This window comes from Plecotus auritus, assembly GCF_963455305.1.
Source record: "Plecotus auritus genome assembly, chromosome: 3".
NCBI lineage: Eukaryota > Metazoa > Chordata > Mammalia > Chiroptera > Vespertilionidae > Plecotus > Plecotus auritus.
In genome coordinates this window covers 9162401-9171106 of record NC_137772.1, presented here as the reverse complement: position 1 = coordinate 9171106, position 8706 = coordinate 9162401, and the positions used below count along the sequence as shown (strand labels likewise).

The 8706-nt window shown below is 43.1% G+C and overlaps 1 pseudogene across 1 annotated transcript in view; it reads left to right on the top strand.

Annotated features, from left to right (window-relative positions):
- The window catches only part of LOC308243450 (large ribosomal subunit protein eL15-like), a 3589-nt pseudogene extending 950 nt beyond the window's left edge, over nt 1-2639 (top strand). Inside the window, exon 3 of the transcript in view lies at nt 2100-2639. The product of the transcript in view is annotated as a large ribosomal subunit protein eL15-like (transcript). The remainder of the gene's footprint in view (nt 1-2099) is intronic.
- The last annotated feature ends 6067 nt before the right edge of the window (nt 2640-8706 follow it).

Genomic DNA, 8706 nt, shown 5'->3' with positions numbered 1-8706 from the left:
AATTATTTAGATATCAGGGAATGAGGGATGGATGTCATTTCCCATCATGTTCCAATTTTTGTGACCTTGAACGAGGAAAAAGACATCTTGGAAACTGGCTTTATATGCTTGAGTAATTTTCTAGAATTCCCAAGTTCATTAGCTTCTGTGATGATTCGCAGTTGTTCCTGAAATAAACTTTATATTAGCTTTAAAAACCGAGGGATATTATCTAGGTCAGCAATTAGAAGGTGCTTGACTCAACATTTCTGTGAATGAGAGCGTACGAATGACTAAAAGCAGGAGAATTATTACCTGAGGGTTAACTCTCAGAATATTGCTTGTGAAGTTGTTCCCGGTGGGCATTCTGGCTGCAGATGGGGCAGGGAGCACCAGAGGCCATGCCTGTCTGGGATGGTAGGGGATGTGGGAGGCAAAGCAGAGAGAGATGGGCCTGTTATAGTCAAAGATGAATCTTACGAGAAGAGAAGAAAATTTAGAAGAAAAGAAAAGGTGGACTGTGGAGGTTAAAGTAGCAACCACAGAAATTAAATGGCAAAGGGGGAGAGCCAATTCCAGGGGTCCTCAAACTACGGCCTACGGGCCACATGTGGCCCGCCGAGGACATTGATCCGGCCTGCCGGGTGCCGCTGCCTGTCCTGCTTAGCAGCCGACTCGTCCCGGGCCCGCAGTGCGCATAGGAATTTGTTCATAGTTTTTTGTTTTTTTTTTTTTTTTTTTAACTATAGTCCGGCCCTCCAACTGTCTGAGGGACAGTGAACTGGCCCCCTGTTTAAAAAGTTTGAGGACCCCTGAATTTAGCAATGTAAAAATACATAGCAGAAATTGAATCCATATGGGACTTGTGTGCATGCATATGAGCCTAATCAATGGACACAGACAACAGGTGGGTGCGGCATGAGTGGGGGGTGGGGGGTAATGGGGGAATAAGGACACATATGTATAAAAATAATAAAATAATAATAAAAAAATAGGAAAAAAAAAGAAATTGAATCCATAGACAAAAACTAACTCACAGTGGATTAAAGACCTACATGTAAGACCTTGGCCAAGTCAGAGGAAGATAAGTTATCACATGATCTCACTCATATGTGGAATCTAATAACCAACGTTAACTGATGCACAAAAATAGACCCAGAAATATAGAAACATCGAACAGGCTGTCAAACCTCAAAGGGAAGGCAGGAGAGGGTGGAGCGGGGATAGAGATCAACCAATGAACTCATATGCGTATAGGCATAACCCAAGGACACAGACAGTGGATGGTGAAGGCTTGGGAGGCAAGGGAGGAGGGGAGAGGGCAGTGGGGGAAAAAAGGGGACATATGTAATACTTCCAACAGTAAAGATTTATTTTTAAAAAAAAGACCTTGGCAACAGGGAGATTCATAAAAGGAGGAAACATTCCTGGTTATGACTTGTTTTTGTAAATTTAAATTTTCTTTTAGTTTATGTGTTTATTTTATTTTTTCCATCATCATTTATCCCCCCTATGCCCTCTTCCACCTCCACCCACCCCTCTCCTCCTCAATCACCACACTTTTGTCCATGAGTTTTCTCTCTCTTTTTTTCAGTCCCTCCACACCCCCCAACATTCTCATCTGTGGAATCTAATGAACAAACTGAACTACCAAGCAAAACAGAGACAGACTCATAGATAGAGGGCAGGCAGACAGCGGGGGGGTGGGGGGGGGTGGGGAGGGGGGGAGGGGGAAGGGAGAGGGGGGGAGGAGGGTTTATAGCTTTTATTATGAAGAATTTCAAGTACATATAAATTTAGACAAAACACAATAATGTACCCTCAGGTCCCCCTCACCCACCCCCAAAACTAGCATCATCTGGTCTTTATGTTATAAACTGAAAAGAAAGGTTCCCTGGTGCCCTAACCGGTTTGGCTCAGTGGATAGAGCGTCGGCCTGTGGACTGAAGGGTCCCAGGTTCGATTCCAGTCGGGGGCATGTACCTTGGTTGTGGGCACATCCCCAGTGCAGCGTGTGCAGGAGGCAGCTGATCAATGTTTCTCTCTCATCAATGTTTCTAGCTCTCTATTCCTCTCCCTTCCTCTCTGTGAAAAATCAATAAAGTATATTTTAAAAAAAGCAGTCCGATGTCATGTGCTTCCTTCTCAGGGTGCGCTGCTGGCAGAATTGCCAGCTCTCTGCACTCCACAGCCTCTCCCCTGCACCCACCCCTCTCACCACCTGGCCCGAGAAAGCATCCAAGCTGGGATACAAGGCCAAGCAAGGTTATGCCATATATTGGATTCGTGGAGGCGCAAATGCCTGTGCCTAAGGCAAGCCTGTCCATCACGGTGCTAACCAGCTAGTTTGCTCAAAGTCTTCCGTCTGTTGCCGAGGAGCAAGCTGGATGCCACTGTGGGGCTGTGAGAGTCCCGAATTCTTCCTGGGTTGGTGAAGGGTCCACCTACAAATTCTTTGAGGTTATCCTCATTGACCCATTCCACGTGGCTATCAGGGGAAATTCTGACACCCAGTGGGTCACCAAACCGGTCCACAAGCACAGGGAGATGCGAGAGCCGTGGCCTTGGGAAGGGCCACAAGTTCCACCACACTATTGGTGGGTCTCTCCAGTGCAGCTTGGCGAAGGCGCCATACTCTCCAGCTCCCCCGTCACCGCTAATATAAATAATGCTTGTAAAATTCTTACCTAATAAACAATTTAGAACAGCTTCTCTCTGGATTGCCAGCATCACCACTCTTGCACTTGGGGGCCATCATTAAGGAACATAAGGGTCACGTGGACACAACCTCTAAGGTAACGTGACAGTGGATCTGATCACTGCAGTGGCTACTGACTAATGGGCGGGAAGCAGCTACAGCATGGAGACCCTGGGCAAAGCGATGATCATGTTCAGGGTGGGATGGCACAAGAGTTCATCCTGCTCCTCAGAAGAGCGAGCAAGCCGAAACTTATACACTGTTTATTGCTGGAATTTTGTAGAGTTGAAAGAGGTTCAACCACTTTGTAGAGCAATTGGCAGCAACTGGTGAAGCTGAAAATATGTATACTGCCAAGACCTGGCAATTTCACTCACCCGTAAATACCCTAGAGAAACATTACACATTTGTTTAAGAATGTCATAACAATACACTTGCAATGGAGTAAATATCCTTTATCAAGTTAGATAATTACACTGTCATTGTCATACAATGCAATAGTATATAGAAGTTAAAATGAATGATTTAGAACTACATGTATTGTGTTTTTTGATAAATCTAAAAAAAACAACAACAACCAGGTTGCAGAGCAGTGGGAAAAGCAAATTGTAGAATGGTATGTACAGTACATATAACATCATTATTTGAAAATCACAATATGTACACAAATGTATGTAGATATACACAGGCATATACATAACTATTCTGCAGAAAGTATTGTGTATACATGTAGATAGATAAGTATAGTTCTCTGCAGAAGAAAAAGGACTACATATTTATAAAGGGATTAAATGCCCCCCCCCAAAATTATTTTTCTTTTAGAATGCAGGAAAGAAAGAGGGAGGGAAGGAAGAAAGGAGGAAGGAAAATGGAAGGAAAGACCTCAACTAAACATGATGAAGCTTTGTGGTAGATTCCAGGGTGTTAAATTGCTCTTTATACTTTTCTTCACATTCGAAGTATTTTATCCCCAAAAAGAATACCTAGCCCTTGTAAACATTTCAGAAACTACATAAAAGGGTGAGACAAAGTAACCTCTCATTCAAAGAAAATTAAGCTTAACATTTACTGCATATTCTTCCAGACTGTGCTATACTTTCATTAGCCTGCTGGTCATATACATAATTTTTTGGTATCCTTTCTGAAGAGGTCAAAATTTCTCAAAAATGAATATTCTTCTGATTCATGAGGTGAGTGATACTGACATCTGTTCTTTTTCTGGAAGGGTTTCTTTCCTTGATTCTACAGTATTTTTTCATGGTTCCACTGTCCTGTTTACACGTAGGCTGTGTGGCTTGTCCTTTGCCCACTCTCCACTTGGGGGCTAACTCGGTCCATCTCAGATCTAGTTGAATGAAGGATGTGTGTACACACACCAGTCTCAAACCAAGTCTCCCTGTCCGACAGGCATTCATTGAGAGCACCCTTGTTGTCTGAAATGAGAAATCTCCTAAATGCACCACCTGACTTCTGACATCCTTAAAACAGACTATGTAATTGATGAGAAACTACAATCCCCGTGGGGCTCTGCTCCCAGGTGCCTCCCCCCCGCCACGCTTTCACCGCTGCGCCTGCGCATTCTGAAGGTGGACTACAAGTCCCAGGATGCATCGTACTGCCCTCGGCATAGCTGTACTTCCTGCCCCGAGTTTCTTGGGTAATTGTGGCTCAGCAAATCTTGGAAAAGCTCAAGGTGGGAGGGGTTTGTGGGCCGCTAAGGAAGCTCTTGGGTGTAGCTTGTTTGTTTTCTGTCTCAAAAAGTAGCAGTTCTGCAGCCGATATATACGGCTGTTGAGTTTTCTGCGGTGCACAATTTTTGCTTTTCTGAACCGGGAGAGGGGCCGTTGCGCCGCACTTCAGGCAGGCCCAGCACCAGTGGTTCACGCTTGTCCTTGAAGCTGTCAGAAATCCCTCCCAGGGGTGAAGTAGGCTGACACCCTGGCCTTTATTGGAGTGGTGGATTTTGTTTTCTTCCCCCCCGCCCTCCCCCCCGCAGACACCTGGTGGGAAATTAGAAGACCAGCGGAGTCTGCAAGTCAGATATTTTCCCCCCGGAAACCCAGGCACGCGTCCTTGAACGATTGTCCTTGCAGTTTTGTACTTTGCTTTAGTTGGGCCTGGCATCCCTGTTGTATGATCTTTCAACTCATAATTGTTAGTGTATTCTGAAGACAACACTGGAGGAATGCCTATATGTAAGGGGAAGTGAGGAAGCACCTAACTGCAGTGATTGACTGAGACCCTTGTTACAGGGTGTCCCCCCCAAATGTATACACGCTTCAACAGCTGATAGCTCAATTTTGAAAATGAAACGTGCCTTTATAATTATTTAAATAGTGTGTATTACTATGATGCCATAAAAAACAAGGAATTATTACCATTTGTAGGCACCTGGATGGAATGAGAGAACATTATGCTAAGTGAAATAAGCCAGTCAATGAAAGAAAAATACCACATGATCTCACTCATTTGGGGATAATGAGAAACATTATAAACTGATGAACAAAAAGATAGATACAGAGGCAGTAAAGCATCAAACAGACTGTCAAATTACAGCAGTAAGGTTAGGGAGAGGTGGGGGAAATAAGAGATCAACCAAAGGACTTATATGCATGCATATAAGAGTAACCAATGGATGCAAAACATTGGGGGGTGTGGACATGTATGGGAGTGGGGGGGGCAATGGTAAGATATGTACACATAAAATACCTTAATAAAAAAAATTAAAAAAAAATAAAAATAAAAGAAAATAATAAAAATTAAAAAAAAAAGTAAATTGTGTGTATACATTTTTTGGGGGGAACCATATATATATATTATGTTATCCTTAAGGTATGTAATTCATGGGAAACTACAATCCTCACCACAGGCCTCAGAACAAACCATTCCAGTTCAGGAGTGAGGGGAATGTTGGAGTGAAATGGGTTGAAGGGTGCATGGTGGATGGGAGATTGAGCAGGTAAGAGGTGATCCTAACTTACTTTTTCAAAAGAATGTCCTATTGCGGAGAAAGATGAAATGGTGGCTTGAGGCCTAGCTCTGCTTTTTCTTAACTCTTGACTCTCATCCAGGTTTGTGTACCTCTTTGAGTCTGATTCCTCATCTGTAAAATAAGGATGATTTTACCTGTCCTCCCCACATGACAGTTTTGGTAAGGCAATTCAAAATAAAGTGGTGAACATAGCTCTTAAACACCAAAGCCACCTGCAAATGAGTAGGTAACCATAGTAACTGTGTGGTGGCGAGTGTTCTGAAAGGCCAGGTCAACTAGGCATGCCAGTTAAAAGAAGAGTTGGACTGCCCTAACTGGTTTGGCTCAGTGGATAGAGCATCCGCCTGCGGACTGAAGGGTCCCGGGTTCGATTCCAGTCAAGGACATGTACCTGGGTTGCAGGCACACCCCCAGTAGGGGGCGTGCAGGAGGCAGCTGATTGATGTCTCTCATCAATGTTTCTAACTTTCTATCCCTCTCTCTTCCTCTCTGTAAAAAAATAAATAAGATATTAAAAAAAAAAAAAAAAAGAACAGTTGGACTGATGACCATGGGGGTCAGGCTGGGAAGTAAAGCAAGTGAACTGGGGAAGGTCATGAGAATCTGGCCCCATTCACTTGCTTCCTACCTGTGCACGAGAGGAAAGGTACACTCTGCTGCTGATGTTCTGCTCACCAGGATTCTTTTGTTTTCTCCTGATGTTGTTGCTTTGGACAAGAAGAAAGATGTTAGATTCCAAAAACCTTTATAAATACTCTGACCCAACCCCATCATAATTATTTCCACACACAGGCATTTTTTTTTAAAGTCTAGAGGAATATACACTCACATTGAACCTTATATATGTCTTCTTGCTTGTATATAAGTGCAAACAATTTCTAGGTTTGGTCCCCTCTGATAAAACATAATTTTTCTTTTTTTAAATATATATATATATTTTAAATATTTTTATTGATATTTTACAGAGAGGAAGGAAGAGGGATAGAGAGCTAGAAACATCGATGAGAGAGAAACATCGATCAGCTGCCTCCTGCACACCTCCCACTGGGGATGTGCCCGCAACCAAGGTACATGCCCTTGACCGGAATCGAACCCGGGACCCTTCAGTCCGCAGGCCGACGCTCTATCCACTGAGCCAAACCGGTTTCGGCTTAAATATATTTTTATTGATTTCAGGGAGAAAGGGAGAGGGAGAGAGAGATAGAAACATCAATGATGAGAGAGAATCATTGATCGGCTGCCTCCTACACACTCCCTCCTGCGGATTGAGCCCGCAACCCAAGGCACGTGCCCTTGACCGGAATTGAACCCTGGAACCTTCAGTCTGCAGGCCGATGCTCTATCCACTGAGCCAAAACGGGCGAGGGCCATAATTTTTCTGATATGTGGGTTATGTGCTTATCAGAAAAATGCTTCATTTTTATAAAGATAGTATGGACCTGGTCATTATATAACATCATATCTGATTTTAACTTCTTGTGAGGAAATATAGGCAGGAAGCAAAGTAGATTTCATGTAGAAGAAAGATTGAAGGCCGGATATTTGAGGTTTTGGTTTTAGTCTTTCCGCTCCCTGTAGTATCTGACTAACTCTAGTTGTAATGTTTCATGGAGTTTATTTAAGGTGTGGGCAATTGTAAAAAAAATAGACACTTGGCTTCTATCTTCTGAGCTCTGTTTTTGCTTCTTGATTTTTACTTCTTTCTATTGTTAGGAGAAATAAATGGGAGGGAGAGCCATGTTTAAGAATGGTAGATTCTTTTAGCAGTTTTTTTTTTTTTTTTGACCTAAGGCCATTTCTTCACCTAGAGAGGAATGTGGAATTTGGAGTAACATTTGTTTTTGTGTCATCCAATTCAGGATGGCTGGACTTTTGTGGGGAACAGTGGTGACCTTGACCTTCCTTTCAGATTACAAGATAATTTCTTGTCTAAATATTAGGGATGGAATCATAAAAGGTTCATTGTTCAGTGCTCTGTTTCCCAGGTGGAAAAAATTCTGATGTAAGCAGAATTACTCTCCGCTTTCCTGTGTATTTTGTTTTAGACATGTTCATAATAAAGAAAACAGTACTTTCAAATTTATTATTTTCAAATTAAGGGTAATTGATGTCTATTTAATTCAGTGCCAAATTGAGACTAATTGATAACCTGTCCAAGGCATTAGAGTATCTTGATGAATCCTTGCCTAATAGGAATAGCCTAGGATAAATTTGAGTAAGACTCCACATATAACGTTTTATTTTAGTGGTGGGATATCCAAATCTGTATCCTTTCTGATAATTAAAGCATCTGGCAAAGATGAAAGCCTCAACCTCTGATATTAACCTTGTCTCATAGCCTTGGACTTTTTGTTACCCAATGGGGCCCTGTCCAGAGTAGGTCTGCCTCTGGCCTGCATGTGGTGTGTGGGTTCTTGATGTCTTGCAGGAAAGGTTTCACAAGATGAGTCCAGGTGATTTTGAGAGAACGTTGAACAAACCTGGGGACAGTGAAGCAAAGGAAGGACTTAGGGTTGAAGAAGCAACAAGGGAGAGCCTGGTGGTGCTCTGTTCTGGCTCCCTAAAAACATTCTAGGAAAGAAGTGAGCCAAGGTGGGGCTGCTGTTAGCTCACTGGAGACAGGGTCAGGGAGTAAGCACAGGATGAGCTGCTGCTGCCCGCTGCTCCCTGGTTGCAAGTCTCATGGGGACCCTCAGAGTTTAGGAGGAAGTAAAAAGTTCATGCCCAACAAGGGGCATGGGGGTGCTCTAAAGCAAACCCACACTGGTGTTGGTTTTGTTTTTGTCTTGAGGGTCTTACCTCTTTTCTGTGGGTGAGAGTCTTAGGGGAGGGTTTCAGCAAAATATTCATCAGCTTTCCAGGTGCATCAAATGAGTGCATAGGGGAGTTTGGGATTGTTCTTTGGTCTGCTTTACTGTTATCTTGGGTCTGTCTGGCTCTAATTGGTTTTTTGTTATTTGTTCCCCTGACTTCATCCGTCCTTGGGTTTGGCTGGCACAAATGGCATTAATTGTATCTTTGCAGATTTTCTTCCTCC